The 14,086-nt window shown below is 60.5% G+C and overlaps 1 long non-coding RNA gene across 1 annotated transcript in view; it reads left to right on the top strand.

Moving 5' to 3' along the window:
• LOC142818902 (uncharacterized) overlaps positions 1-14,086 on the top strand; it is a 41,176-nt gene that overhangs the window by 18,642 nt on the left and 8,448 nt on the right. The window contains exon 2 of the long non-coding RNA XR_016348161.1: positions 11,369-11,426. This is a non-coding gene — a long non-coding RNA (uncharacterized LOC142818902). The remainder of the gene's footprint in view (positions 1-11,368; positions 11,427-14,086) is intronic.

The raw sequence follows: 14,086 nt of genomic DNA, 5'->3' as shown, positions 1-14,086 counted from the left end.
TCGGATTTGGGAGAAGGGGCCGATAAATCAAGGGGGCAGCTTTACGGTCTCGGAGGAAACAAACCTCTCCAGTAGGCACACCCAGGTGGGCGATAAAACCTCTCCGCCAGGCCCTGGGAGCCATTTCCCGGGACCCGAAGCAGCGGCATCGCAGGGATGTAATTTAGCGCAGAGCCGATCCTGAGTTTAATTATCGCTGCGGTGGAATTTCAATGCGGCCGATTCATCTTGCGACCCGCAGGAGAGGGATTTATATCGACTGTTATTTCATACCAATCCTGAATCTGCATTTTTATGTCGCCTTCGCTGCTGCCTGCCTCCTGCACCGCGGCGCATCGGGCGGAAAGGGGCAGGGGGCAAGGCAGCTCTGCTGCAAGGAGGAAGCGCGGGGGAAGGGCAGATCAGGCCCTCTGCCATCAGGATGCCCCACTTCCTGGGCAAGCTCAGCTTGGCTGCTTGCCCCGTTGGCACAACTTGAGGGGCTGGGGTGGGGGGTGCCGTGGGGGGATCAGTGGGGCCAGCCTAGGGAGAAGGAAGCAATGCGCAAGGGGGTCTGGGCCTGGGTGTGATTCTCCGTAGCCCTTCTGCGCTAGCCTCGGACAGGTGTCAGGCCCATTGGGGTGCCTTGTGGTGCAGGGGGTGTCCTGGGGTGGGGCGGGACGGGGCATGAGGCGGCAGAGGAGCTATTGCAACAAGGGGCGATAACCCCATCTGCTGTACCCTGCAAGGGGGGGCTGAATTGTCCCCTGCTGCCTCCTCTTGGGCTCTGTCCCAGGGCAGGGATGAATTGGGCCCAACGTTGGGATCGGGGCCCGAGCTGCCTCCGGAGTCTGGGTGCCTCACAGCTGGATGTTCAGCACTCTCTGTTCCAGCCCACGGCCGGATCTCCTGGCGGGGGATGGGGGACGGGACCTCAGTGGTGAGGCCGAGGCAGGGCAGGCCCTCGTGTAACAGGGGTGCTCTGGGATGGGGAGAGGCCAGGATGCTGCTGCCTCCCTGTTATTCTGTAGCTTAGAGCCACCCTTGGGCTGCTCCAGTGGGGCGGGGCGCCTGAGGGGCTGGCTGGAAGGGCTGCATCTGGCGCACAGGTTGGAGCTCAGGGCTTTGGATCGAAGTCTTCGGTTCCGGTGGGACGCCGAGCGCCCGGCAGGTGCAGGCCACCCCCTGCGCCTCGCCCCGGGCCAGCCAGCGAGCAAGCCGGGGGTGGGGCTGGCAGCAGAGATGGCAGGAGGCCTGTGGACACTGAGGAGGCTGTGCTGTGGTGAGAGGAGGGGCGTGGGGGTGGAGATGGTGGCAGTTGGGGGGCTGTGGACAGGGCCTGAGGGGATGTACCCAGGGTGTCCCGTGCCTCCTCTCTTTGCACCCACCAAAGTCCACCCACACGCCAGCCGGGAGCTCGGGGCGGGTGGGAGGGGACTTCTCTGTGGCCCCTAACGTGGGGGGGTCTCTGTGGCCCCCCGGGGAGGGAGCTGCTCTGAGCACAGTACTTCTGCAGAGCCGGCGCAGATGTAGGACCTACACTAAGAGCCGTGTTTGTTTTCGTTTCCCGTTAGCGGGGATCAGAGATTGGTTGGGGATCTGGGCGGGGGAGTGTCCCTCCTGCTGTAAGCCAGCTGCCCAAAGGGGTGGGAGGGAGTCAGGCCAGGCTGGGTTTGTGGAGTCAGGGCCCTATCCTCGGAGGTGCTGAGCACCCGCTGATGCTGGGGGCGTCTGTGAGGCCGCTGCTCAAAGTGGTGGGGCGAGGCGCGGCCAGATGACAGAGCTGCCCGGAGTGTCCCCACAGCTCTGCCGATACCTGCGGCCCCCTGCCCCGCTATCCAGGTCTGGAGCCCCCCCAGCTACCCAGGGGACCAGTGTCCGGGACCCTGAGGTGGGGGAGGCAGAGCGCCTGCAACAGCTGTTTAAATAACGTGATGTGTGTGTGTGGGGGGGTGGGATTCCCGGATTTCTCCACTGCCTGGCGTGGAGCTTGGGGGGTGTTTGTGGACGGGGCCGGAGGGGCGGTGTGGGGCAGGCCAGGGCAAACAGAAGGATGGTCCGTCACCATGGCGATTGGGGGGGACGTGGGACTCTGTCCCCAGGCTGTATTTGGCCTGGTGTCTGCTGCGGCTTTTGCTCTGGGGACGGCTGGCTTAGATCCCCGAGTGTGGGGGGGGGCCCGTGTGCGGCCGGACATGGGGCTGGGCCACCAAGAGGCCTTGGCCTTCCCCTTGGCCAGTCTTCCCGGCCTCCTTGGATGCTGTTGGCTGCGCGGGGGAGGCTGGGAATCGGGGGCTGGGAGGGGCAGAGCCGTAAATCCAGCCCGGGCCTAATCGTCGCCATAAATAACCACCTGAAATAGCCATTAAGGGGGTCGGAGGTCGGGTTGGCATGACAACCGCTGGCTGGCGCGTCTGGCGGGGGGCGGGGGGGCTGATGAATTTCCCGGCTGCTGCAAGGGGGTGATGCATCCCGGGCTGTGCGCTCAGCACCTTCCCCCGGCAGAAATACGAGCGGCCCGGGCTCCCGGCCTCTCTTCTCTGCCCCTGGAGCGGCGCTGCCTAATGGAGCTGTCAGGGCCGGAGCGCGGGTGACGCACGGCTCCCCTGGCAGGCCGGCTCCCGGACAAGCTGGATTAGTGTCTCCTCAGCGCTAAGCGCTGAAGTCAGGGCCGCCCGGCGGCCGGGCTCGGCTGGCTCTGGGGGGAAAGGGATGCAAGGGTGCGGCACGTGCGTGTGTGGGCCTGGAGGGCTAGCATCCGTGTGTGGGGGAGAGAGTCAGTGTGCGTGTGCACACGTGGATCACCATAGTGTGTTTGCCAGGCTCGCGTACAATGTGCAAATAGGTGCGCGCACACACCCTGGGAATGCACATGCGGCAGCCGGAGCGTGCCACACGCGTGCGATGCATGTTTACGAGTGTGAAATGTATGCACACATGTCTATACTGCAAGCGCGCACAGTGTGTACGATGCATGGTTGGGAGTGTGCAGTGTACGTGCACACGTGTCTATTTGGGGAGCACACAGTCTGTGAAATGCACATGTGTGTGTGTGTGTGTGTGTGTGGATTGGGGAGGGGAACAGGATCTTAGATGGGGGAGGGGAAGGGGATCTGGGATGGGGAGAGGAATGGGATTTTAGATGGGGGAGGGGAACGGGATCTGGGATGGGGGAGGGGAATGGGATGGGGAAGGGAAGGGGATCTGGGATGGGGGAGGGGAATGGGATCTGGGCTGGGGGAAGGGAACGGGATCTGGGATGGGGGAGGGGAATGGGATCTGGAGTGGGGGAGGGGAATGGGATGGGGGAGGGGAAGGGGATCTGGGATGGGGGAAGGGAATGGAATCTGGGATGGGGGAGGGGAATGGGATCTGGAGTGGGGGAGGGGATCTGGGATGGGGGAAGGGAATGGAATCTGGGATGGGGGAGGGGAACAGGATCTTAGATGAGGAAGGGGGAGGGGATCTGGGATGGGGGAAGGGAATGGAATCTGGGATGGGGAGGGGAATGGGATCTGGAACGGGATCTTAGATGAGGAAGGGGGAGGGGATCTGGGATGAGGGAAGGGAATGGAATCTGGGATGGGGAGGGGAACAGGATCTGGGATGGGGAAGGGCAACGGGATCTGGGATGGGGGAGGGGAATGGAATGTGGGATGGGGGAGGGGAATGGGATCTGGAGTGGGGGAGGGGAACGGCATCTGGGATGGGGGAGGGGAACGGGACCCCAGACAGGGGCAGGGAATGGGAGCTGGGTTGGGAACAGCCCGGGATTTGCTATCCGTTATTCGAAAGGTTCCCGGCCTGGGGGCCACAGGTCCACATTTCCTGCAGCGGGGCCGGGCTGGATTACAGAGCCGCCTCTCCTGTCGGTCCGGGTCCTGGATGCTGAGACTCGGGTAGCACAACGGGGCGGGGGTGGGCTCCTTGGGAGGACCTGCTGAAAACGGGCGTGAGCAGCACCTCGTTAATGAGGTGATGGGGGCGCCGCGGGGAGCAGCCGGAGGGCAGGGGCCTGGCGGAGCTGAGGGGCGTCTGACGGGACCCGGGTCCCGCGAGCCCCACAGAAGGGCCAGTGGGTCCCGGAATGGAGATGCACCCTCGGGTCACCCTCCCCGTCCCCCAGCCAACGGGGGCGGGGCTCCTCCCGCAGCAGGGCCGCCCATCCCCCATCCAAAATGATCCCGGCGGTGAACCTGGAGCTAAGGCCTCTGCTGGGATCGATCGGCCCAAGGGGGGCGGGGCTCAGTGGGGCTCGTTCCAGCCTCCCCGGCTCTGTGCCCGCCTCATGCGCTTGCAGAGATCTCCCCGTGCCGCTGGCCTTTCCTAGACCTTCGGGGTCGAGAGAACTGGCCTCACGGGGCGGAGTGGGGCCAGAGCGAGAGCTGTAGTAGGTTGTTATCCTCCCGGTGGCCCACGCGTGCACCTTGCGGCGAGAGGCAGAGGCATGCTGGGAATCAGGGAGGCGGGCTCCGAGACGGGGCAGGCCGAGCTGCCTGGGTAGGTGCAGGCAGTGCGTGGAACTCTTACGGCCACGGCCAGGCAGGGACTGATTCAAACCCCCACGTGCTCCTGGCTCCAGCCAGCCGCCCGTCCCGCCGGCCAGGGGGTTTCAAACTTTGTTTTTCTCGTGACCCCGTTGAAGGAAATCGCAGCCGCCGCGCCCAACGTCGTGTGACTGGAGCGTGGGCTGCAGGGTGGGGCTGAGGATGGAGCTTTGCGGCGCAGGAGGGGGCTCCGGCCTTGGGGGGCAGGGCTGGGGCAGGAGGGGCTTACTCGAGTAGCAGTGGGGGGAGGGGCTACAGCAGCTTCCTGCCTCTCCTGGCACCACAGACCAGGCTGCTCTCAAAAGCCGCCGGCAGCAGGTTCCCAGCCAATGAGAGCCCTGTGTGCTCCCCCCGCCCCGCCTCGGAGCCAGGCCTGCTGCGGCCACTGCTGGGGCGCAGCGCAGTCTGCGGTGCAGGCCAGGCAGGGAGCTGCCTTAGCCCCCCACTGCTCACCGGATCCCCTGCAGCCCCGGGCCCCGGGGTCCAACATTGCACGGCCCATGCTGGGCACCACCTGTCGTTTGAACTAGGGACGTTCAATGTCGGTCAGTTGAATAGTCGATTAACCTCGTGAATTCTTACCGGTTACTCGACTTTCCTATCGTCCACAGGCAGCCGCTGTCTGGGGGGGAGGGGTCTGAGCTCCCGGACCCGGTGTGAGCCGGGCTGCCTGCCTGCCTGGCTCCTAGTACACTTGAAATGCAGAGCCGCAGCGGGGGGAGGTCCTGGGCCCAGCGCGAGCCGGGCTGCTGGCCAGCCCGCTAACACATGAACTGGCGGGGGGGGCGGGGGGGAATGCGTGTAGCCTGTAGCATTAGCCGAAACGCCTTTGCTTCTCGGTTAGTCGGTTAATCGTCTGCACTGTTCCACCCTGGTTTGCAAACCACCCGCCTAGGCTCTTTGCTCTGACCCGGTGTTGTGGGGAACGTGGGAGCATGCTCCGTGCACCTGGCCTGTTCAGAGATTTTGGCGGCAGGCTGTCAGTGAGCATGAGGCAGGCCAGGGTGGATTTTCACCCTCCAGTGCTAGCCCCCGGCTGGATTTCCTCGCTCTGCTCCAACCCTGGCCAAACTGCCTTAAGCTCGTTCTCCACACTGATGGGGCTGTTTTGCCCACACTTTTCCCAGCCCGAGGCAGAAGGCATGCGTGGGAAATGCCCCCAGCACGGCCAGTGTTCTGACACGGGGATACGATGTGGGAGACGGGCTCAGAATGGAAAATGTCGGGCGACCTTCTGTTTCTAGGGTTGCCAGATGGTTTTGACAAAAATACTGGACACACTTGATCTCAGATCGGGGGGTGGGAACCAGCCGTGGGGGGAGCGGGGCTGGTGGGGGAGGTCAGGGGGGAACCAGCTGGTGGGGAGCAGGGCTGGTCGGGAGGGGGTTGGGAAGAGCGGGGCTGGCCGGGGGAGATGGGGAGGGGGAGGGCTGGACGAGGGAGCTTGAGAGGGGGAGGGCTGGCCGGAAGGAGGTCAGGGGGAGTGGCCCAGGCACATGCAGATCCCAAGGCATTGCCAGTCCCGCACACGATCCCAGCGGAGCGCATGGGCAAGTCCGGCCCGGGGGATTCCATCTGGCCCCCCTCCCCACTGCGTAGTTGCGCACTGCCTGGCTGGTAGACACACTCACGCAATGTGACTCTCGCAGCCTGAGCGTGTCTGCCAGCCAGCAGTACACAACTCCGTCCTGATCCTCATGAGAATGATAAAACGTACGTCATTCGTAAATCCCGACATTTCTGGGTCCGCTATTTTCTCCATTTATTTCCCGGACAGAAAGCTCAAATACTGGCCTGTGCAGTTCAAACCCGGACCCCTGGCACCTCTCTCCATTTCTTAGAACATTGTCAGGCTTTACCTGAGCACATTCGCCACTTCCACGCCGCTTCCCACGCTGCTGACAATCACGGCTCATGGCTCGGCTGTGGTCAGCTCTGATTGCTGGGTCCGGGGCGAGGGAGTGGTGCGGTCGGTCTCCGCCAGAGCCAGGAATACCGATGGCTTCCTCCTTTGGTTTAATTACCGCACTTCCCCACGCGGGCGCGAAACCCAGGGCTCTGCTTTATGGATTGAATCCAAGGATGCTTGAAAAGTGTAATTGAATGAAGCCGGCAGGGGGTCCGGCTAAACGCCTGGTGTCTGCACTTGTTACAACAGCCCTCCGCGCCCAAGGAGGCCGCTGGGTTTTGCCTGCTGCTGGGTGGAGAAGCAGCAGCTGTTTGAAGGGCCCACGGGGACCCGGCCCGTCTACGCTAAAGCAAGGGGATCGAGCTGCAACAGATAAATGCCTGAGGCCGTGGCGAGTTGGGGTGTCGGCTCCCAGGGATCTGGCTGGATCACTGCTGCTAGCGAGGGGGGTGACACTGCTACAGTGTACCCGGGACTCTGTCCCACAAGGCACTGCTTTGCATCTGGGAACTACCCACAAGCCCCTGCTTGCAGGGCCCTGTGGGACTGGCGCTGCTGGGGTCCCCGGATGCCCTGCGGGGCAGGGGTGAGCGGGTCTGTCGGAACCAGCGTGGCTGCATGGGACCCATCAGCTTGGCCCAGGCCCTCGATCCCAGCCCGCTGCGCCAGTGCCCGTCCCTCCCGTGTGCCCAGGAAAGACAGGCGGCCGGCAGGATCAAAATTCCACTGACTGTCGAAGGCGGCTAGACAGGGCCAGCCCCTGCTGTCCCTTCCACCTGCCTAGAGATTCCCCCGGCCGCATCTGAGGCCTCCCTAAATCCCAGCTCTCATCCTGCGCCCAGGGAAGGGACCGCCCAGGGAAGGGACCGCCCAGGGAAGGGACCGCCCGCTGCCCCCTCTGGTCTCTCTCTCTCTCCCTCTCCCATAATCTCTTGACATCTTTTCAAATCCAATTACTAGATTAATTGACTCGCAAAGAGAAGCGCGGGATGCAAAGGAGAGGCTCAGATTTATTCTCTAGTAGCCCGTCGAGAGCCAGCTCCGAAACATGCCTTTTGCCAGCGAGATTTACTGGTTCCCTAATACAGCGACGGTTCAAATCTGTGATTAATAATGTTTTTCTCCAATGCTCATAATTTAATTCCTTCTTTTTTCCCCTCCTTTTATCAGTGGAAACAGAAACTAGCCCCGCATCATCTTCTGTTACAAATAGTGAAGCCGGAGCCAAGGGGTGACTGATTGGTGCCTCCTTGGGAAATGTTTCCTTTAAATCATCGGGAAATTAACATAACAATAAGCAGCTCGCTTGCATTAACATTTAAATGCCTGCATATTGTTTTGAAACGCTCCAGCGCCGCACGTGGGCGGCGCCCACAACCAGCATACGCTCCGGCTCTCTGCGTGCCCATAACTCAGCCTGGGCAGGCGGCACGGAGCCGGGAGGTCTGTCAGCCAGCTGGGCCGTGGATGGCGTGCCGTTCTGCAGGCCCCTGGGTCAGGCTGGTTGACCCTGCGGCTCGCAGGCGGCCCCAGTGTGAGTGGGGATAAGTGGAGGGGGTGACGGCTGCTGTTGGGTTTCGAGTGTGGAATACATTTTGTTCTGTGCACAGAGGCATGTGCAGATGTGCACCACCCGTAGAGATACATGCTACAAGGCTGGGGGTGCTCTGCTAGCCAGCTGGGCGGCATTTGAATCTCTCCTGGTGGCCACCCAAGTGCCCCGCTTACCGGGAACGCTGGCATTGTGCGTTGCGGGGAAGGTGTGGGCCCGGGACTTAAGAGAGGTGAATTCCACTCCTGGCTCTGCCGGTATCACCTTCTGCTTCTCTGTGCCTCAGTTTCCTCTCTCAGACGCTGAGCTCTTTGAGGCAGGGTGTGTGTGTCGCCCTGTGTCCATGCCCTGACATCAGCACGGGTCTCTGGAGCATGCTGGCTCTGCAAAGAAAACCTGCGGACTTCAGACTTGGGCTGGGGGAGCTAGAAATAGCCAGGTGGCTCTTTGGGCTCAGGGTGGCACCTGGCCTCTGAGACCCTCCCCCTTTGCTGCCTTTCCCCAGCCACATCAGCAGTGCTACCAGCGGCCAGCAGCCCAGGCTATGAGACTCGGGGCTGGGGGTCGTTTCTTCCTGTGTCCCAGAGGTCATGCTAATACCTGGTGTCCAGTTGCACCTTCCCCCCAGGCTCTCTGCGCGCTCACTGAGTTCCCCTGTACGGGAAGGGAAGGACGGAAACATTTCACTTCCCTGGCCACCGAAATGCGGCTGCTTCTGGGGTGGGACCCAGCCACAGTTTAACATCAGCGTCACCCCAGGCATTTGGAAAGGAAGTGAATCCCCATTAGTGTCCGATTCATGGGCTGGCCCTGTGTCTGTGCATATGACCCCCTCCCCACCCCATACGTGGCTTGGTTACCCAAGACCCCCAGGCGGGGAAAGCAGGAGGTGCTGTAGCTGGGCGCTGGCAGAGCTGGGGGGAGCCTAGGGCGGGGACAGCAGTGACACTGACCTATGGGTTGGGGCAGCCACTGGGATGCAGCTGCCCTGAGTCTCGGGGGGCCTGAAACAGGGAGTTTGGCTCCAGTTAATACATATTCCTACAAGCCCCTGGGAGAAGCAGCCCTGATGCCGGGTGAGGGCCGTACTCCTGCAGAGGGGGCACCAGACTGGGTCTGTCCGGGATCCCTCTATAGTATTGTCGCCACATTTACCCTCCCGCTGAAAGGCAGGCCAGCACTGTTATCCCCATTCTACAGACTGGGAAACTGAGGCTCAGAGAGATCACGTGACTTGCCCAGCTTCAGACAAGGAGTCTGTGGCACCGCAGCAAATTGAAGTGGGGTGTCCTGAGACCTAGTCTAGAGTCTTGGCCTCTGGGGCCACCTGTCCTCTGTCTGTGACGAGGACCAGCTGGGACATTGGAAGCTCCTTCCAAACGCCGTCCATTATTAGAAATTCCCTTCCAAGCTCGCCAAACGCAGCCCTGGATGCGTCATTAAGCACCCATCTCCCATCCTCGGTCTCCTCCAGGCTCCTGACTCCAGTGAGATCATGTGGCAGTGAGTTACGCAGGCTGAGTGTGTGCAGTCTTTAAATATCCCTAGTGCGCTGGGCATGACAGCAGGTCACGACCCTCGGCCTCCCGCCTCCACTTCGTAGCTTGTTTTAGTTTAGCCCGATCCCATCAATATTTATTTTTAGGCTTTTTTTTTCATTTATGTTATCAATTTAAATTTTCACCGTTGCAGGAAACTCGGGGGGGGGGGGGGGGACAGATGATGGGGGGAGAGCAGACAATAATTACCGAACGACGGGCGACGCAGCGATTCCAAAGGCTAAAGCTTTATAACCATTAAAAGGCAAATTGTTAGCATCGCCCGTCAAAACACACCGAGTAAATATCCCTAAATCACAGCCAGCCGGGTTCTCAGGCGGCGTTTGTCTCACTTTGCCGAGCTGGACGGTTTGATGATTACTGATGGAAATGGGTTTTGGCGGGCGGAGCGTGGCGGGCGAAATCGATAAGGCCGACACTTACTGACAGGAATCTAGACTTTCCGAGCCGGGTTGTGGGAGGCGGAGGGGTGCCAGCCCAGAGCAGAGCCACAGCAAGGGGCAGAGTCAGAAACTGGAGCAGGGAGCTGGGACTGAAAACCTCGGCCCTGGATTGTTCCTTTGGCTGCCGGCCCAGTCCTCCCCCTAGACAAAGCCAAATCACTCCCAGATCGTCACCCCAAAGCTGAGCTCAGTGGGGCAAGAAACCCAGGATCTTCCCCGTCCGGGTCTCTTTCTGGGAAGGGGGCCGGGGCTCTGGGGCTGCTCATGGTAGTAGGCTGTTACCCGCGTACATGGCTGCTAGAGGAGACCAGCAAACACTTGGGTGAATCCAGCGCACGGAGCCCTGAGCTGGCAGGTTTCCCCTGGATGATTTCCTGGGGCAGATTTGCCATTCGCACTGGGTGGAAATGAAGAACCTGGTTGCATCTCGGTTTGTTCCATGCTGCTCCCCAGAGCTGGTGGCCCCCACAGAGACCCGGGTGCCCTGACTCCTTGCAGATTTGTGCCTGGGAAACTCATCTGCTGCTGCATCATCAACGCTGGGGGAAGCGGGGTAATTGGGCAGTTGAGGAGGGGAAGCTGGGATTAGCGGGGAGCTGTCTTCTTACTCTGCGTTCACACAGGGCCCATCACAAGACTGGGTGCTGTACAAATCCCCACAAGATGCAGATTCAGGTTTCTGCTCAGCCACTGACCTTGGGGCAGTCACACGTAAGCTGCTCTGTGCCTCAGTTTCCCCATCTGTAAAATGGGATCAATCCTTTCCTACCTCCTAGCGGTGTTTGGAGGCTAAAATCCAGCATGCTAGTAAGGTGGTGCTGAGAGCAGGGCCCCATCACTGGTTCCGTCACCCCCAAATGTTAAAAAACATCACAAGACCCAGTTAGAAAATCATGAGGTAAGTCGGGAGATGTCTGTTTTATTTGCCATCAGTGTTTTTACCCTCTGAGGCCGTGTCGTCCGGGTCTTTTCGACAGCCACCTGGGCTAGAAAGGTGCCTCGTCGTTACAAAGGAACCCCGAGATTCGCCCATGACTCCACGAGGTGGGAAATTAAGAAAAACCCCAAATATTGGGACACTTTCAGTCAATTCATTTGAGCTGGCCGCACTGTTTGAAATACCTAGGTAACAATAATAGCTAGCCCTTATCTAGCTGTAGATGTCAAAATACTTTACAATCAGGATCAATATCCCCATTTTACAGTGGGGAAAATTGAGGCATAGAAAACAGGGAACTGACTTGCCCAAGTGGCTGAATCCCAGCCCAGGGTTCTACCCACTGGACCGTGCTGCCTGCCAGTCAAGCCGTGGGGGAAACGAGAGGGATTTTTTAATAGAAAATTTCAGCTTCTTATTGGGAAACCATTTTTTTTTTCAGTTGCCAAGAAAAAGAAGAAAACCCCCAAACTTTTGCAGGAGAAAGCAAGACACATTCTGTGAGTATTTTTGTTTAACTCAAAAGCCCCAATTTTCCTTAGAAAAAGTCTTTCAGCTGCAAAGTTGTGGCTAACTCCTGTAGTCAGTGAATCTTGATGTAGCAGGGATGTCTGTGAAGGGGGCCCAGTCTGGGACAAGGGAGAGCTTGGTTCCATTTCCTTCTCTGCCACAGACTTCCTGGGGCTATTTCTACTCTGCAGGCTTCTTGCGCAAGAAACTTTTTATGGAAGAGCTCTTCTGCAAAAGCTTCTTGCGCCAGAGAGCGCCCACACTGCCAGGCCGGATTAAGGGGGGGGGCTAGCCAGGCAGCTGCCTGGGGCGCCAACCTACAGGGGGTGCCTGATTTAAGTGGTAAGGGGCACCGTGCGCCCGGGGGCGGGGACGCGCATGCGCCGTGCGCCCGCTGCCCAGGGCACAAGTATGGCTCAGTCCGGCACTGCACACTGCATGGCCGACCTCTCTCGAGAAAGCGCCGATAGCTATCCACAGAGTGGCCACCAGGGCACCTGTGCTTTTTCCTCTTTCCTGGTTTTGCTCCAAAAAACCCTGCTGCCCGTCCACACGCACCTTTTTGCGCAAGAGCTCTGGCACCAGACGGAGTTAACCCTCGAAGGAGGAGGAGTCCCTTCCCCGCAGAACCCCTCTGCTCTTTCGTTTTACTTGCGCAAAAACCCGCTTGCGGTGTGGACGTGTGCAAACAACTCTGTCGTGTAGACCTAGCCTGGGTCGCCTTGGGTGGGCTGCTCAGTCTGTTTGCACCCCAGCTCCTCTGCACAGGGGGAGATCTGGGTCCAGCAGCCTCCATAAAGCGTCCCCTTCGAGTCACCCAGCTCCAGTGCATTGTGGGCCCCTGGGGCTCGTGGGTCGGGCTGGCTGGGCTGGTGCAGCTGGCTGCGTGGGGCAGGTGTGGCATGGCCGATTTCGCAGCCTCGCCCCAGCCATGCCCCTCCCTGGCAGCCTTCGTGTGTCCTCTGAGCACTCTCTGGGACGCTTTGCTCGCCACCCGAGGGTGCTGCGGCTATTTCAAGGGCTCACAGCTGCAGCCCCTGCTGCGCCCGGGACCCAGGAGCCATTGAAATAGGATCCTGCTGCCAGCGCCAGTGCCTGGAAATTCGGTGGCCTGGGCAGCAGGATACAAATAGAACGTGGCCACCCCCTGCCTGGCCCTGGTGCCCCTGGAATCAAAGCACTGGCTGGGGCCGAATATGGCAAGTGGCGTCCCAGGTGGCTGCTTTGCTCAGTCTCAGCAGGCATCACCAGGGCGCACGGCCCTCTCCCCAGCTCCCCCGTTCCCGCGGGCTGGGCGGGTGGCCGCTGGGACCCGCAGGCCCAAGACCTGTGAGTCACTCCCCCTGCACCCCGGCCCCTGGGAGCACGGGGAGTCCGGGAGCGAGTTGCCAGAGCAGCTGGGTTCCTGCAGCCCCTCCCTGCGGCTGCGATTGGCGGGGTGAAGGAGACGCCCGGGCGCCTGGGTTCTCTCCCTCTGGCTTGCCGTGCACCCCGGGGCAGGCTGCTGAGGGGCTTTGTTTTGTGCCCCCAAATCACAGCACCCAAAATAGACAGGGGCAGGAGGTGGTGGTGTCACATGGTGCCTCAGTTTCCCCATTCACAGGTGAGCCCTAATCATTAATGCCCACAAGGCACCTGGCGCCCGCGGCCGGCAAACCAAAGCCTCCATCACCGCAGCCGGGCACCCTGCCACCCTCCGGGCACGGGGGTGGGAATCCGCCCACCTGGCTCCCAGCCCCACCCCCCCTGGCCTTTCTCCGCAGCCCCAACTCGACTGCGCCAGCTCTCCAGACTTAAAGCCAATCAATTTCCAACGAGTAGCAGAGTTTGACGGGAAATTCATTCCAACCGGGGGCCTTGATTTATCTTTCAAATATACGGACAAGCGAGAGCATGATGGAGCCCATTAAAATGTTGGAAGATTGTTTTTATGATTGAAGTCTGTATTCCACCCGCCATAAAGGAAGGGAGCGCGGAGTCATTAGCATTTCCATGCTGTTATATTTCTGCCTGTCTCGGGCCCATAACTCATCTTTACGGCCTGTCGCATTGCTAGCTCTTTGATACAATGAGTATAGAGTTAAGCAAAACTACAACCGAGAGGAGATTCCAGCGAGTCACTGCCCTTCACGCAGGGTTCTCCTTCTCTCCCGGAGACATTTCTCAGGACGCTGAAGGAGCACATATGCGAGAAGTCATCCTCTCTCCCTTCCTATTTTTCATTGCTTTCCCTGCCGCCCCCCGGCCCCCTGCTCACCCACCCGGCGCGATGCAGCTCGCCCGTTCGCCCCCTCCCCACCGCTCTCCCTTGCTCGGGGCTCTTCCGGCCACTGCACAGAGAAAAGTTTGGGTGGCTTTTACGCCACGACCTTCTTTTCTCCCTTCCTCGCGCCGGGGGGGGCCAGAGCAGGGCCCCCGGCGCAGGCTGCTCCGACTGGAGTCCCCGGGGCTGGGGGAGGGAACGGCTGTGGGACACGGCAGGGGCTTGTCACGGAGACAGAGTCACCACCGGGGCAGGACAGGGGCCAGGACGCCTGGGTCCTGCTGCTGATTGGATGCGTGACCTTGAGCCAGAGACTCGCCGCGCCTCAGTTTCACCTCCCGCAAGATGTGCCTAATGGCGTCACCCTCCCCAGGTGTTTGAGAGTCT

Source organism: Pelodiscus sinensis, chromosome 31 (assembly GCF_052426305.1).
Source record: "Pelodiscus sinensis isolate ZL-2025 chromosome 31, ASM5242630v1, whole genome shotgun sequence".
Taxonomy (NCBI): domain Eukaryota; kingdom Metazoa; phylum Chordata; order Testudines; family Trionychidae; genus Pelodiscus; species Pelodiscus sinensis.
The sequence above is the reverse complement of the archived record's forward strand: the minus strand, read 5'-3'. Positions and strand labels throughout refer to the sequence as shown.